Here is a 17502-nt window from a genome sequence, read left to right as displayed (position 1 = left end):
ATTTAAGTTCTTTTTTTTCCTCATTAATGTACACACAGCACCCCATATTGACAGAAAAACACAGAATTGTTGACATTTTTGCAGATTTATTAAAAAGGAAAAACTGAAATATCACATGGTTCTAAGTATTCAGACCCTTTGCTCGGTATTTAGTAGAAGCACCCTTTTGAACGAATACAGCCATGAGTCTTTTTGGGAAAGATGCAACAAGTTTTTCACACCTGGATTTGGGGATCCTCTGCCATTCCTCCTTGCAGATCCTCTCCAGTTCTGTCAGGTTGGATGGTAAACATTGGTGGACAGCCATTTTTAGGTCTCTCCAGAGATGCTCAATTGGGTTTAAGTCAGGGCTCTGGCTGGGCCATTCAAAAACAGTCACGGGGTTGTTGTGAAGCCACTCCTTTGTTATTTTAGCTGTGTGCTTAGGGTCATTGTCTTGTTGGAAGGTAAACCTTCGGCCCAGTCTGAGGTCCTGAGCACTCTGGATAAAGTTTTTGTCCAGGATACCTGTACTTGGCTGCATTCATCTTTCCCTCGATTGCAACCAGTTGTCCTGTCCCTGCAGCTGAAAAACACCCCCACAGCATGATGCTGCCACCACCATGTTTCACTGTTGGGACTGTATTGGACAGGTGATGAGCAGTGCCTGGTTTTCTCCACACATACTGCTTAGAATTAAGGCCAAAAATGTCTATCTTGGTCTCATCAGACAAGAGAATCTTATTTCTCACCATCTTGGAGTCCTTCAGGTGTTTTTTAGAAAACTCCATGCAGGCTTTCATGTGTCTTGCACTGAGGAGAGGCTTCCGTTGGGCCACTCTGCCATAAAGCCCCGACTGGTGGAGGGCTGCAGTGATGGTTGACTTTCTACAACTTTCTCCCATCTCCCGACTGCATCTCTGGAGCTCAGCCACAGTGATCTTTGGGTTCTTCTTTACCTCTCTCACCAAGGCTCTTCTCCCCCGATAGCTCAGTTTGGCCGGACGGCCAGCTCTAGGAAGGGTTCTAGTCGTCCCAAACGTCTTCCATTTAAGGATTATGGAGGTCACTGTGCTCTTAGGAACATAAGTGCAGCAGAAATTTTTTGTAACCTTGGCCAGATCTGTGCCTTACCACAATTTTGTCTCTGAGCTCTTCAGGCAGTTCCTTTGACCTCATGATTCTCATCTGCTCTGACATGCACTGTGAGCTGTAAGGTCTGTGGCTTTCCTAATCAAGTCCAATCAGTATAATCAAACATAGCTGGACTCAAATGAAGGTGTAGAACCATCTCAAGGATGATCAGAAGAAATGGACAGCATCTGAGTTAAATATATGAGTGTCACAGCAAAGGGTCTGAATACTTAGGACCATGTGATATTTCAGTTTTTCTTTTTTAATAAATCTGCAAAAATGTCAACAATTCTGTGTTTTTCTGTCAACATGGGGTGCTGTGTGTACATTAATGAGGAAAAAAATTGAACTTAAATGATTTTAGCAAATGGCTGCAATATAACAAAGAGTGAAAAATTTAAGGGGGTCTGAATACTTTCCGTCCCTACTGTGTGTGTGTATATATATATATATATATATATATATATATATATATATATATATATATATATGGTTATATATATTTAAATTGAGTTTATTTTTATAAAAATTGTTATTTGTTAATAAAGGGGCCGGATGGCCATTTAATCCAGAAGGTGTGTGGTGATCATTTTAATAAGTAAGGTAAGGCAAGTAGTGGAATGGGTTTTGGTTAAGGGGAGCATACAAAAATCAGCTATACACCAGTCATGTAAGCAATACACCTAAGCCAGCTAAGTAACAATTTATCAGTTTATTAGAAACAAAGTTAAAAGGCCAGCCAGGTTGAGACCAATCGGTTTGAAGCTTCAGTATGTTTCCAAGTACAAATACTTGAACTCTTTGCATCATAAACACTGAGTTTGCAAAGTTCTTGTTACCACAGTGCTCTGGTGTAAATGGGCCCATAGTCTTTAGATGCCAGCATACCTACCTATAGTCAGTTAAAGAGGAACAAAACTCTGAAAGCCAAGCAAAAGAAGAAAGATAGAGGGCAAAAGACTAGTCACCAGTATTGCCTGTGTTCTCCTAGCTGCTGATTTTACTTTTATTACTGAATTACCATGCCTTGTTCTGTACTCTTTTTCCCTGTGTAGACATGTGCGGTTCATTTAGTTCCAAATAAATATTCGGACACATTTTTTGTTATTTGTATATATCCGAATTCCTGAATTACAGTATAAACAAAGTTTACTGAATGCTCCGAAAAACGAAACAAAATTCAAATGAAATTCTAATTGAAATTCAAATAGAATTTTACCAAAAGATTTACTTTTTGTCCCTTCTGAAAAGCAGTGTACTTTAAAGTGAAAGTGTATGCTGTGACCAAAGAACCGTTTAATTTCATACTGCAGATATATGCAGGAGTACCTAGATCCACTCACATACCATAAAGTGCACTTCTTTTCAGAAGGGACAAAAGGTAAATCTTTTGGTGTACTGCTTAGGCACAATTACAATTTCTAAATGCTTTCTATAACACAATGAATCTTCACTTTTTAAGTTCAATTCCACTAGGTTTATTTTATGTGACAGATGGACAGGCTGTTACCGTGTTAAGATGTTGAGGTGATAGATGACATTAGGAGAGCCAGTTCTAGAGGTGAAAGTGTGCCACAGGTAGCCCAGCGCAGGAGTCTGATAGGTGACAGATTTTGCAAAATATAGGAAAGAGCAGTTTTTCAGTCAGTTTTTTTAGGGATGCTGATCTCTACATTTAGTCCAAGTATTCTTTAAAGGCCAGATAAACCACTTGCCGGAGGCGCTATATCAAAATGACAGCTATAGCATGGTCGGTCAATTCTGGGAGAGCGTCATATGCTGTCCTCCTGTGATCACACCCCCCTGCACGCTCGCTGCGATGCGGACTGGGCGCGCTCTGTGATCGCTGTGTCCTGCTGACACAGCTAATCACAGATCGGGGTAAAGAGCCAATCACAGTGGCTCTTTATCATGTGATCAGCTGTGTCCAATCACAGATGATCACAATGTAAATACACTTGTTTGTTATTGGCATTCCTTTCCTTGCACTGTCACAGCGCAAGGAAAGGAGAGAGCCGGTAACTGGCTAGAATGAAAGGGAACATTTGCACTGATAATTAGGGCACTGATCATCAGTGTCCTGATAATCAATACAGCCCCAACAGTTCCCATCAGTGATGCCAGTTAGTGCCCATCAGTTCTGTAAATCAGTGCTAATCAGTGCTGCCTTTTAGTGCCCATCAGTGCTGCCTATCAGTGCCCACCAGTGCTGCATATCATTGCAGCTTCATCAGTGCCCACCAGTGCCGCATATCATTGCAGCTTCATCAGTGCCCACCAGTGCTGCCTCATCAGTGCCCATCAGTGCTGCCTATTAGTGGCCATCAGTGCAGCGCACATTTAAAAAAAAAGTGTTGGTCTTTTTTTCATTTGTTTAATTAAAAAAAAAAAAACAGTGGTGATTAAATACCACCAAAATAAATCTCTATTTGTGTGAAAAAAAATATAAAAATTTCATATGGGTACAGTGCTGCATAACCACACAATTTTCTTTCAAAGTGCGACAGTGTTGAAAGCTGAAAATTGGCCTGGGCAAGAAGGGGGTAAAAGTGTTCAGTAAGCAAGTGGTTAAGATTAATATTTAAAGTCTAGGCTAAGGCTCCTTCCACTCTTTACATGAGGGTTTGGTGTGATGTGCGACCATACCTCCCAACATTTTGAGATGGAAAAAGGAACACCTAAATAACTAAAGTATGTAGGCATAGAACACACCCCCTGCCACGCCCCCCTGATGGAGAATTTTACAAAAAAAATATTTGTTATACCCTCAAGTGCTTTTTTTTACCACTTCTATTCCTCTTTACTGGCTTTGGAAATTTAAAAATGCAGTAATTTAGAAATTGGATCAAAGGTTTAGCACTTGGAAACACTTTTCAAAAGATTACAAGTGCATTTTATATACAACTTTATAGATCAGGGCAAAATGAGGGACAAATGAGTAGGAGAGAGGGACAGGGGGACTTTGTTCCAAATCAGGGACAGTCCTTCAAAATCAGGCACAGTTGGGAGCTATGAGTGTGGCTCTTGGGACTTCTTTTCCTTCCCCATTGACTTCTATTGAGCTTAGACGAGCTCTTTCCCTGCCTGCATTCCTAGTGGTTGTCAGCATGTAAGGACCTACTAGAGCCTGAAGCAGCACCCTTAATTTATTTGTATGGGGTCATATTGTAGTAGTTAACATACAATGCATTAGGGCAGCCCATTCATTTGAATGGGCTTCCTAGTGCACTAAAACACACTAAAAAAGGTGTATGTACCTTGTTTTTTTTTGTTTTTTTTAAAGGCAGTGCACCATAGCGCATGGTATTTTGGGTTGCCAATATGAATTAATGGCACTGCAGCATCAGAACACGCAACACACACATTTCCGTAATGCATGCATTCCTGCAGTGCAAATATGTGAACAGTATGACACTAGTTAGCAAAGCCTGTGATATAACACATACTGTACAAACTCAGTGGTAAACAGAGCCAAGGGAAGAAGACAAAAGAGATATTAACACCAACATCATCATCATCATCAGTGTTGTTTCAGTGCTTGCATACTAGTTATCTTATGTCACAATGCTACAAGAAACCATTGAGAAAAATCACAGTCACCAAGCATTTTTGTATTGGCATACTCCTAGGAACAGTCTGAGGCCTTGGAATGGTCCTTGGAAAAATGAACACATTACATTTTCTTCAATGTTTTGGCCCCTATGGCTAAACTAGATCACATCACAGTAAATGAAATGAAAGTTCTCAGAAATCCAAGGACAAAGCAAAGGTATTAAAATCCATTACCATAGTTTCAACAAAGCAAATGGAAACCCTATCTCCTGTCTAGAAATACTGTCACAGCACAAGAAATTTCTGTTCACTGGGATAAATCTAAACAGAAGAAGAAGAATTCCTCTATGGAGACAACAGAGAGAGATAAGAAAAAAATAGCATAGAAGTTACCAATATTGCCTGTGCTAAAAGTTCCATATTTCTATTCTCACCCTGACCCATTCAAATAAAAATGACAACACAAAATCTCACAGAGTCAAACAAAGGCAGGAAAGGGAATTTCCGTCTTTGTACTGTATTTTCAGAAGACTGGAGTCCCCCTGGAGCTTATTTCAAATATGTGTATTCCTAAAAATCCAGTAGATAACAGTGATACAGTGGAGGCAACTTAGGTTTCTGCAGTAGATAATGATATCCCAGAAAACAGCAATTGTTCACTTATATTATCATCTCAAAATATTCTGCTGACACTTTTTGTGTTTGTAGCTTCCTCCCAGCAGCTATTGATAAGTAATTTCCCACACTAGGGGACCTATATCGTCTCTGCTGAGAACCCTTAAGAGATATTCATTCCAAGCGCTGGCTACTTGTTAGACCTACAGCCCTATCAGGGAACTCTTGGTCTGCTAGATACAGAAAACTAACAGGGTTCCATCTGCTGTGGTTGACAACCTGGTCCCTTCAAGGTAGGGCCAACCACTTGGACTCAAGGCCTGCTACTAAGTAAATGGTGCAGACAGGAGACCCATCTCTATCAACATGCTGGCTGGCCCAACTCACAAGGGGATCACTATCTCTCACTGAGAACAAGATTTCCCAGGTATAAGCCACCCACCTTAGTGGGCAAGGAAGAGATTGAATCCATATTCTTTTCTGTTCTGTTCGAAATGTGAACCAGCATAATTCAACATAATTGATAATAAAGGAGATAATAAAGGAAACTCTTCATGGAGGAAGCTTAGTAATCTTTTCTTAGTTGTATAAAGTTCAGTCCCCTGCCCATGCTTCCTTTAACAAATGTTCCCCAACTCCCCTGATCTGACTCACTCAGAGCTAGGGAGAAGTCCAACTCCAACATTCTCCAGAAGGTAAGGCTGTAATCCAGTGTACTACATGGCCTCTGCTATTCAGACCCTCTTCACACCAGATGCGTTGGGGCTATGCTGGCAGCTATTTTCACCGCAACCCTAGCGCATAGACGTGCCAAATGCCTTGTTTCCTATGGAAAAGTACTTTTTTTCCACACAGTGGGCTGTGAATAACAAAGACATCGTAGAGAATAGAACTGTTTTGAAATGTCACACTGTCAGAAACCATGAATCAGACTGAGACAGAAGTACAGTTAAATCTCACTTGTTTAATAATAATAAAAGACAAACGGAGTAAACGTAGTCAAAACATAGCCAGAGTTCAGGAACCGGAACCGATAGACAAGTCAAAACGTCAGGGAGCCAGAGATGAGCGTAGTAGAACAGCAAGCAGGATCAGGAGCCAGAAGGAATGTCAGCCAAGTAAGTCTTTAACAGGAACACAGGAGAGTGTCTCTAGAGATGTGACAAGGCTAATGCACAGATCATCTGAGCTGGACGGCTTAAGTAGGCAGGACTGATGATCAGGATATCATCAACAGGTGAGCCACTGTGGAGAGATAGGAGCTGGCAATTAGCCGACAGCTGAGCGGCCAGCTCAGAGAAGGAAGGGCTGAGCCCAACCCTGACACACTCCTAACATTTCAATAAAGTTCTGTAAAGAGCAAAGGGTTGATGCTTTGGCACTGTGTCTCCCAGCACACCCCATGCTGGTGTGAATGAGCTCTATTCGTAACAAACAGTTAAAGGGCTTTTTAAACCAGCCATCACGTACTTCTTTAGTTGCTTGTATTTTAATGAAGTAATTCATTCTCAAATATCCTCAAAGATCCCAGCAAAGACTTCTAAGTTGTGACCTACCGTTCTAAGATTTTATTGTCTCTGTTGTCAACATTGAAACCATTTTCTCCACAATGCCTAAAGATTCAGAGATGAATGAGGGTTTGTTTTAAAGTATCACAACTTTTCCACACTTGCCTAAAATGCTTGCAATGACACATCAGGCCGTGAGGACACCACTGGCCTCCTTAGTACATAATGGTATCTTGGAGATCAGCAAAGATACTTTTATGTCATAAACAAAGGGCACATTGCTGAAAAGAAATGATTATAACACAACAAAGCATTTATAGTCTAATACAATATTTAAATCAGCACAGTCTTCTGATAGCACATCGAGGGCTGAAACAACTATCATCTGCTGCTGAGAACACCCCAGGTCATTGGGATATACAGTTACTAGGAACAGATCAGGTTTCATCACTCAAATTGAAGGTTCAAAATACATGTAAAAAGGCAAAGCAAACTGACTGGGATCAGGTTTTATGTCCAGATACCCATTTCTTTCATGTTAGCTGCAAGGAAAAAAATGACAGATGTGACTTCCAAGAGAACAAAACCTTTCAGACTCTCAGACATTCCTTAATGGTGCATCCTATTGTGGGCCAATGACAGATAAATCGATATTGGCCTCAGATCCTAAACATTCCAGCACTGATGGTTTCACAGAACAAAATATTGACAGTAGAATAAAAAAATATCATACTTTAAAGTCCAAAGGCACTGACATAAAAAAAGTTAGGTATTTCAGATCCCTCAGTCTCCACATTTCAGGAGCAGCACAAGCCTAAACCTCTGCCGGGTTAGCCCCCCCCCCCATATCAAAATTTCTGAAAAAATCTTATGCAGTTTGTTAGATCTTTGTTAGATCAGGTTAGATCAACCGTTGTTTGCGTTAGATCTCACACAGAAGAAGCAATATTAACAGTTATTTGCTGGGGGGCTAACCCGTCATCAGCCCCCCCTTATCAAAAAATTGACCAAACAGCTATTTTGGAAGCAATTTGTTAGATCCGGTAAGATCAAGTGGTTTTAACGTTAGATCTCACATAATTGGAGACTTATTAAGTGATTAATGAGGGGGTGCTGGCCCCCCCTTATCAAATTTTCTGTCCAAAAATCATTCAGGCTAATAGATATTCGTTAGATCCGGTAAGATCAAGTGTTTTTAACGTTAGATCACACATCATTTCAGAGATATTCCACATCAAAATAGAGATATTAGGTGGTACATATGGACGGGCTGGCCCCCCTTATCAAATTTTCTGGCCAAAAATCATTCAGGCTAATAGATATTAGTTAGATCCGGTAAGATCAAGTGGTTTTAACGTTAGATCTCACATAATTAGAGACTTAGTAAGTGATTAATGAGGGGGGGGGCTGGCCCCCCTTATCAAATTTTCTGGCCAAAAATCATTCAGGCTAATAGATATTCGTTAGATCCGGTAAGATCAAGTGGTTTTAACGTTAGATCTCACATCATTTCAGCGATATTCCACATCAAAATAGAGATATTAGGTGGTACATATGGACGGGCTGGCCCCCCTTATCAAATTTTCTGGCCAAAAATCATTCAGGCTAATAGATATTCGTTAGATCTGGTAAGATCAAGTGTTTTTAACATTAGATCACACATCATTTCAGGGATATTCCACATCAAAATAGAGATATTAGGTGATACATATGGACGGGCTGGTCCCCCTTATCAAATTTTCGGGCCAAAAATCATTCAGGCTAATAGATATTCGTTAGATCCGGTAAGATCAAGTGGTTTTAACGTTAGATCTCACATCATTTCAGAGATATTCCACATCAAAATAGAGATATTAGGTGGTACATATGGACGGGCTGGCCCCCCCCTTATCAAATTTTCTGGTCAAAAATCATTCAGGCTAATAGATATTCGTTAGATCCGGTAAGATCAAGTGGTTTTAACGTTAGATCTCACATAATTAGAGACTTATTAAGTGATTAATGAGGGGGGCTGGCCCCCCTTTATCAAATTTTCTGGCCAAAAATCATTCAGGCTAATAGATTTTCGTTAGATCTGGTATGATCAAGTGTTTTTAACGTTAGATCACACATCGTTTCAGAGATATTCCACATCAAAATAGAGATATTAGGTGGTACATATGGACGGGCTGGCCCCCCTTATCAAATTTTCTGGTCAAAAATTATTCAGGCTAATAGATATTCGTTAGATCTAGTAAGATGAAGTGGTTTTAACGTTAGATCTCACATCATTTCAGAGATATTTCATAAAAAATAGAGATATTAGGTGGTACAGAAGGTACATCCATCTTCAACCGTCTCTGGATGGTCTCTGGAACCTTCTTTGCATGGTTCTTCAGCGGGTGCCTGTAGTCTCTCCTCACACCTCCGTTCACCTCCCTGCCTCATGGTGATCTCTCCTCAGACCAACAAGCTTAAGTCTTTAGCTAGCCCCCCCTTCTTGCAAAGCAGGCTGGGCTTGGTAGTTCCACCCCCTGTAGAAATCAATAGGGCTGTATTGTGGGCCGTGGTCCCTGCCAATAGGGACACAGGAAGAGGAGAGGGAGGGAGAGAAATCCCCCACAGGGACTGACAGGTGTGCTCTCCCTCAGTGAGTGCCTGTGTTAGTGTCTATTCAGGAATGACGGTCGCTGGCAGGAATGGCGGGAGGTGCGGGACCATGGGTAATAGAGTAGCCCCCACTACACACTCCCCCCACCAAAGAACGTTTGGTCCACCAAAGGAGGTAAACTGTCTATGACCTGTTACATGCTTTTGATATACACACGGAAAAAAAAACAGGTTAGTGTGCACAGGAAACCATACAATTTACAACTGCATAAAACCCTGGCAGAGGAACATCCCAACAATTAGCATAGGAGGGGAGGTTAACTGGAATGGCCCAGCTAGATGTGCCAGGATCTGAGTGTCAGAAACCAAGAAATCAGGCCGAGACAGAAGTACATTTAAATCACACATGTTTAATAATAAAAGTAAAAAGAACAAACATAGTCAAAACATAGCAAAAGTTCAGTAACCAGAACGGATAGTCAGCCAAGCCAGAAGTCAGGGATCAATGTAGTGGAACAGCAAGCTGGATCTGGAGCCAGAAGGGATGTCAGCAAAGCAAGTCTTGAACAGGATCACAGGAGATTGCTTCTGTGATGTTGACCAAGGCGAAATCAGAGATCCTCTGGACTGGACGGCTTATGTAACAGCTGAGTAACTGTGGAGAGATAGGAGCTGGCAATTATCCGACAGCTGAGTGGCCAGCTCAGAGAAGGAAGGGCTGAGCCCAGCCCTGACAGTGAATTGGGATTGTCCACCACCAAATCTGCAGTGGAAGGGTCAGTTTCTTCAAGAGTCCTTTTTGCAATGAGAACGACCTCCTCAGAGCTTTCACCCAAAGTATCATATATTAGTCTTTTGGGTGGGTGAATAACCCTTCGCTCTCTCTGTTCTTTAGGTTTGGGGGTTACAGGAACACTGGTCTCTTCTTCTTCCTGCATATCAGCTTCAGCTTCCTCAATGAAGGAGGGTCTTCCAACTCTTCAAAAGGTGGACTTTGTGGTACAAACTCAGGAGCCTCTGGCCTGAAAGTCACCTCAGTCACCTTGGGAGGAGAAGAAAGGGGGGGCGGGTGGCAGGCCCTGGCATTTGAGATGGCCACAGACAATCTTTCTCTTCATCCTTGCTGTTTTCATCTTCAGCAAGGGGTACAGAGTGAGATCTAATCACTGGCTGGGATCTTTGAGAGGCCGTGGGTGTGAACTGTAAATCTGGCTGTGGTGGCACATGAACTGCTTCTGACAGAGGCAACAGATGATTGTGATGCTAAGTCTTCAGCAGGCCTGTGCTTCCCTCTGGCCGGATTTGATATACTGGGTGTCTGGGCAGATGCTTGCAAACGACATAGGGCTGCGACTTTCAGCAGTTAGCCAACTTGTGCTTGGCGGTGCTATTATAAGCATGCACAATAGCCACTATATGCTTGCTCCAGTGCTGCTTTTGTTCTGTCAGGGCATTGGCTCTCCAAGGCCTTGAATGCCAAGCTACAGGGAGGGTCCTCTAACTGGTCCCTCCACAGGTCTTTGACAGCTTGGGCAGAGCTTCATCCCCGACTTGGGTGACATTGCAATAACATCTGGGGACACCTACGGCTGACACTCCAACCTCTTCGGTCCTGGATCCTACTCCAGGTGGATGTTCTGCTCCTTGACATAAGGCTCGTACCCTTCAGGTGTCAGTTGGGCCTATTCTTCTGGAGGGTCTCTGGAACAATGGGGCTTTCTTGACAAAGCATCAGCGTCTTGTTTCCTGACCCCGGTCGATACTTCAGGCTGAAAATAAACCCTGATAGAGCAGCCAACCATCTGTGACCCGTGGCGTCCAACTTGGTGGTAGTGAGGATGTAGGTGAGAGCATTGTTGTCGGTCTTGATCACGAACTCCACTCCATACAGGTAATCCCTCAGCTTATCCACCCACTTCAAGGCCAGGAACTCTTGTTTGTGCATGGGATAGTTCTTCTCGGTGGGGGCCAAGTTCCGACTCACGTAGGCAACAGGCCGTAGATGGCAGTCATGTTCTTGATATAGCACCCCACCTAACCCATCTCGACTGGCTTAAAAGTGTAGCTCGTATGGCCTGGTTGGATCTTCATAGGCCACAACTGGAGCGGTTGTTAGGCTTCACTTAAGCTGCCTAAAACCTCTTCACACTTCAGAGTCAATTGTTCCTGAATGGACTCTCTGGGTTTTCTGGGCCCTCCAGCTGGTCTGACAGGCTTCGCCAGATCAGGGTCAGCGTCTTAGCGAATCCCTTGACAAATCTTTTGTAATAAGAGCAGAATCCCAGAAATGACCTAAGCTCAGTCACGTTGGTAGGCCTCGGCCCGGAGGTCAGTGGCCACTTCATCAGCAGACACAATGTGACCAAGATAGTTGACCGAGGGTTGATAAAACTAGCACTTTTCCAGAGACAGCTTCAACCCTCTCACCATGGAGTCTCTTAAGGACCTTCTGCAGAAACCTTTCGTGCTCTTCCAGGGTCTTGCTGAAAACGATGATGTCGTCTAAGTACACCAACACCTCGATCAGTTTCATGTCACCCACGGTCTTCTCCATTAGCCTTTGGAAGGTGGCTGGGGCACCAGACAGGCCTTGATGCATACGGTCAAATCCAAAGATCCCCTGCGTGGTAATGAAAATGGTCTTCTCCCGATCCTCAGGGTGCATGGGGATTTGGTAATACCCACTCTTCAAATCCAGCATGCTGAACCACTTCGCTCCTGACAGGCTCTGCAAGGCATCTTCTATCCTTGGGGTGGTATATTGGTCGGGAATGGTCCTTAAGTTCAGCGTCCAGTAGTCAATACCCAGCCTCAGTGACCCATTCTTCTTCTGTACCACCACTATTGGGGAAGCGTATAGACTCTGGGACTCGGATGATACCTGCCCTCTTCAACTCTGCCAGTTGTTCATGCAGATCCTCCAAGTCCCCTAAAGGAATCCATCAAACTCTTTTCCTGAACGGCTTATGCACTCGAAGAGATGGATCTGGTATTGGGCACTTTTTGTACACCCCACATCAAATTCACTCTTGGAGAATGCAGCCTGCCATCTCAGTAGCTGAGTCTTGGCCCTTTCTTTCCATTCAGGCAAAAGGGAATATTTTTCAGATAGAGCTCCTCCACAGAGATCCCATCCTTTGCTCCCCTCACCAAATCAGACGGCGGGACTGGGGTGGCCAGATTCACTTGTCCCAGCAACATCTGAGCCGGTATCTTCACTGGCGAAGCTGTTATGTTGCGGACACTAACCAAGATCTTCCCATGACTTCTTTGCAACCCTTTGGTTGAAACCACCTTGGGAATTATCTCCACTCCTATGTCTTCTCTCTGTCCATCTGATTCAAGGACAATGAAAGGGCCTGCTTGCTTCCAATTTAGCTTGACAGATGCTCGTAAATAGGCCACTTTACCCGGCTGTAACACCTTCTCACACTGGTCCAAGCGCCAGATCTTTCCCTTCTGTTTTTGTACCAGGTGCTGGTAGGCTTGTCTCAGCATGGGGTGCAAACTTGTAGTTGAAGTGCCCGGCTCCAGAACAAGAGGTGTCAACAGCCTTCTGACAAGATCAGTATTGGTCTCTATGATGAGAGAACTCTTACTGACCCCTGGTGGGGGTGAGGACAGACCACTGCCTGAGTTTCAAAAGTCTCGGCTTTCCCAGCCATGGAGGGATCGAAGGTCGGCTTGACCGGTAGATAGCTATCATAGGGGAAGTTCTGAGTCACAATGCCCCATATCTGTAGCTCTTCCAACTTCTGCAAAGGCAGGTGCTTGAGGTGCCTGTCATAGAAGTCTCTGTAGAGAAGAGTCACTTAAGCTCCAGTATCCAGAAGGGCCTTGGTGTAGACTCCCTTTACTTGGATGGGAACAACAGGAGAAGGTCCCACCAGCTTGTCAGGGAGCATGGAGGAAGTGGTGGCCCTGGCCTGTTCAGTGGTTTGTATCCACGCTCCTCTGGAGCCTGGCCCGGGAGCTGAGAGGGGGACCTCAACGAGGAACACCGGACCGCACACACCAACACCCTGCAGTGGAGGGGACTTCTATAATGTAGGAAATATATAAAATGTATCTATGATGATACAAGTAACAAAAAACGAGATGATATAAGCTGCAGATATCACCAAGGTGATTGAAAAAAGCACCTGGAAGATTACCTTGAAAAATGCATGTGATGTTTGAAACCACATAAATGGGAGAGGATCAAGGTTGCATGGGTTGTATCAGTACCAACTCTGAATACCATGAAGCAGGGAGTGAGATGCAGCCCCAGCATTGAACGTCAGCTCCCCCTCAGCGTCACGCAGGCACGACACAGTGGAGCAAAATCTCGGCGAACGCCAGAGAAGCTCACCACATGTCAGCCCAGCTGATATACCGGACGTCTGTGTGTGTGACGCCCAACCAAGGAGGTCACATGCACAGTGCCGGGGGCGTGGCGCCGATGCAAGGTGGAAAGATCCGCCCAGCCACTCACCCCCAACCCTGTGGAGGGGAGGTAGGAGGGCGGACACCAGCATGCATCGCAGATGGAGGTGCTCATGATTGTAGCCCATCGCTCTCTTATGGCGGATTCCTACTGGGTCCGGCCGTAATTCAGCATGCTTGATATGGAACGTCCTTTGCACTGACAGTTCACATACTTTGATCTTTTACTACTTTATATATTTTTTTACTCCCTGTGGCCAGACTGGGTCTGTGTGACTCATTGTCGGTGGGTGGGCAGATGTCCTGTCTCCCGGGAGCTGCGATGCATGCTGGTGTCCGCCCTCCTACCTCCCCTTCACAGGGTTGGGGGTGAGAGGCTGGGCGGATCTTTCCACCTTGCATCGGCGCCACGCCCCCGGCACTGTGCATGTGACCTCCTTGGTGGGGCGTCGCACACACAGACGTCCGGTATATCAGCTGGGCTGACATGTGGTGAGCTTCTCTGGCGTTTACCGAGGTTTTGCTCCACTGTGTCGTGCCTGCGTGACGCTGAGGGGGAGCTCACGTTCAATGCTGGGGCTGCATCTCACTCCCTGCTTCATGGTATTCAGAGATGGTACTGATACAAACCATGCAACCTTGATCCTCTCCCATTTATGTGGCTTCAAACATCACATGCATTTTTCAAGGTAATCTTCCAGGTGCTTTTTTCATTCACCTTGGTGATATCTGCAGCTTATATCATCTCGTTTTTTGTTACTTGTATCATCATAGATACATTTTATATATTTCCTACATTATAGAAGTCCCCTCCACTGCAGGTGTGTGCAGTCTGGTGTTCCTCGTTGAGGTCCCCCTCTCAGCTTCCAGGCCAGGCTCCATGGCTCACCCCTGGCTTTGTTTTGTCGCACAGTCCCAGTTTTGGCTATCATGTGAGTAACCCTTTTTGGCATGGCCCATTATGCCCAAATTTCCCCCTTTTCTGCTGATCTTGTTAGACCCTGAAACTATATTGCTTTTCTTACATTTTTTATAGAATTTAGATGCATCTGGCTCCTGAGGAGTGGATTGAAGTTCATGAAACGCAGCGTCGGGCCTACCTTTGATGCATCAAACACACATTGACCAATTTTCAGATGTTTTTTTACTTCACATGACTTTTATCTTGCTTGGGGGATTAAGATGCATAATTGTACCTACCCATGTCCTATGGTTGTATATACATAGCTTTATTGTCTATATGCGATTTTTTTATATTTAATGTATGCAATGCTTTTTTATGCCATGTTGATCATTGGTCCTTAATAAACATACATATGTTTGCACCTCTTTGAGTGGGATTGGGCTGCATCATGCGCACCTCATTCAAAGTCCCAACCTTCCCCCCTCTTTTTCTAGTATGGATATACGTGCATCGTTACCAAATATCCATAATATCCCTGTAATTATGGATAATCAAACATTAAAATCACTTGATCTTACCGGATCTAATGAATATCAATTAGCCGGTGATTTTTTTTGGCCAGAAAATTTGATAAGAGGGGGTCAGCCCCCCTCATTAATCACTTAATAAGTCTCTAATTATGTGAGATCTAATCTCATCCTTACGTACTACCACCTAATATCTCTAACGTTAAAACCACTTGATCTTTCTGGATCTAAGGAATATCTATTAGCCTAGATGATTTTTGGCCAGAAAATTGCACGTGGGGGGGCTAACCCGTCCACATGTACCACCTAATTTCTCTATTTTGATGTGGAATATCTGAAATGATGTGAGATCTAACGTTAAAACCACTTGATCTTACCGGATATAACGAATATCTTATAGCCTGAATGATTTTTGACCAGAAAATTTGATAAGGGGGGCCAGCCCGTCCATATGTACCACCTAATATCTCTATTTTGATGTGGAATATCCCTGAAATGATGTTAAAACCACTTGATCTTACCGGATCTAATTAATATCTATTAGCCTGAATGATTTTTGGCCAGAAAATTTGACAAGGGGGGGCCAGCTCATCCATATGTACCACCTAATATCTCTATTTTGATGTGGAATATCTCTGAAATGATGTGTGATCTAACATTAAAAACACTTGATCTTACCAGGTCTAATCAATATCTATTAGCCTGAATGATTTTTGGACAGAAAATTTGATAAGGGGGGGCCAGCCCCCCCTCATTAATCACTTAATAAGTCTTTAATTATGTGAGATCTAATGTTAAAACCACTTGATCTTACCGGATCTAACAAATTGCTTCCAAAATAGCTAACTGTTTGGTCAATTTTTTGATAAGGGTGGGCTGATAATGGGTTAGCCCCCCCCCCCAGCAAATAACTGTTAATATTGCTTCTTCTGTGTGAGATCTAACGCAAACAACGGTTGATCTAACCTGATCTAACAAAGATCTAACAAACTGCATAAGATTTTTTCAAAAATTTTGATATGGGGGGGCTAACCCGGCAGAGATCAAGCCTAATTATATTCAGAGCAAAGGATGTCCTACTTTAGGCCTTACACAATTACTATTTTACTAATATAGCAGCCAGGAGCGTGTTTACGTTTATAGAGCAGGCAATGATCACTTCCACAGCCCGCTAAAGGTACTGCCCTCTTTCCACCTAACTGCCCCAACTATGCACCCCAGGCTTCACTGTCCCACCTGCAGAGCCCAGACCAACATGGTGGGTGTCTGTGGGTGGAAAAAGGGAGACCAGTGAGAGTTAATTTACTGATTTCCTTTGATTGATGGGTATTACTGTACTTTGCTTCCAGGTCCGGCTGTCACTTTCCCCAGCTGCTGTGGCCAGAAAAGAAGCTAATGGAGAACAACCTGTGCTCCTATAGCTTCAGTGGATAGTAGTTGAGACATCAGGGATCCCCCCCCCCGCAGTAGTATGCCCTGCCACCCACCCTAAAAGTGGTGTCCTCTGCCACCTTCATATAATCCCCCCCCCGCACTTGGTGCCACAGGTACTATACTTCCCCCACTGTAGTGTCTTCTGCTCCTTCCTCCCCACACACGCACATGGTAGTGTCCTCTGACCCCCTCAAACAGTAGTGTTCTGTGCCCCCCTAAAGCAGTGTCCTCTGCCCCCCCATAGCAGTGTCCTCTGCCATCTCACTCAGCTCTGCAAGTGAAGGGAGAACGTTGCCGGCAGAGACTGGGAGAATGGCTCGGCAAAGACCTGATCGTGAACTACCTGTTGGCTTCTCGCGATCAACAGGTAGATCATGATCGGCGGGTTGCCGAACTCAAGAGGGTGCTACGTTTTTTACAATCAACTTTTGCTGTACCAAAACTAATGTAATAGGAGGACCTGCCTAAATTATCCTAACAATTTGTGTCCAAATAGGCAGGCCCTTGTACTACATAATTGTTGGTAGTTTTAAAGGAGATTGTACAATCGTATTGTAATGTGTGGTGGGCTTAAGGCAGTCTAGAGCATTTTTGCAGCAACACAACTTAGGCCTTAGATCTGCAGACGGTTGTCACTAAAGGTCTATCTGCTAGATTTAAAAAAAAAATACTTTTTCAATGTAATTATTTTTCATATTGTTTTTCAAATGTGCTTGTCATAGCCCCAGTGTAAAAACATCTTATCACATCTATGTGATATACAGTATACCTCACATATTTCTTCATTATTTAGTTTTGTGTTAGCTCCTTTTGCCATATATAAAGTGGTCCTAAA

At 43.7% G+C, this 17502-nt stretch overlaps 1 long non-coding RNA gene across 1 annotated transcript in view; it reads left to right on the top strand.

Annotated features, from left to right (window-relative positions):
• LOC141134660 (uncharacterized) overlaps positions 1 to 17502 on the top strand; it is a 74766-nt gene that overhangs the window by 4997 nt on the left and 52267 nt on the right. The gene's annotated exons all lie outside the window — the stretch shown is intronic.

Source organism: Aquarana catesbeiana, linkage group LG03 (genome assembly GCF_042186555.1).
Source record: "Aquarana catesbeiana isolate 2022-GZ linkage group LG03, ASM4218655v1, whole genome shotgun sequence".
In the NCBI taxonomy this organism is placed as follows: Eukaryota; Metazoa; Chordata; class Amphibia; order Anura; family Ranidae; genus Aquarana; species Aquarana catesbeiana.
The sequence above is the reverse complement of the archived record's forward strand: the minus strand, read 5'-3'. Positions and strand labels throughout refer to the sequence as shown.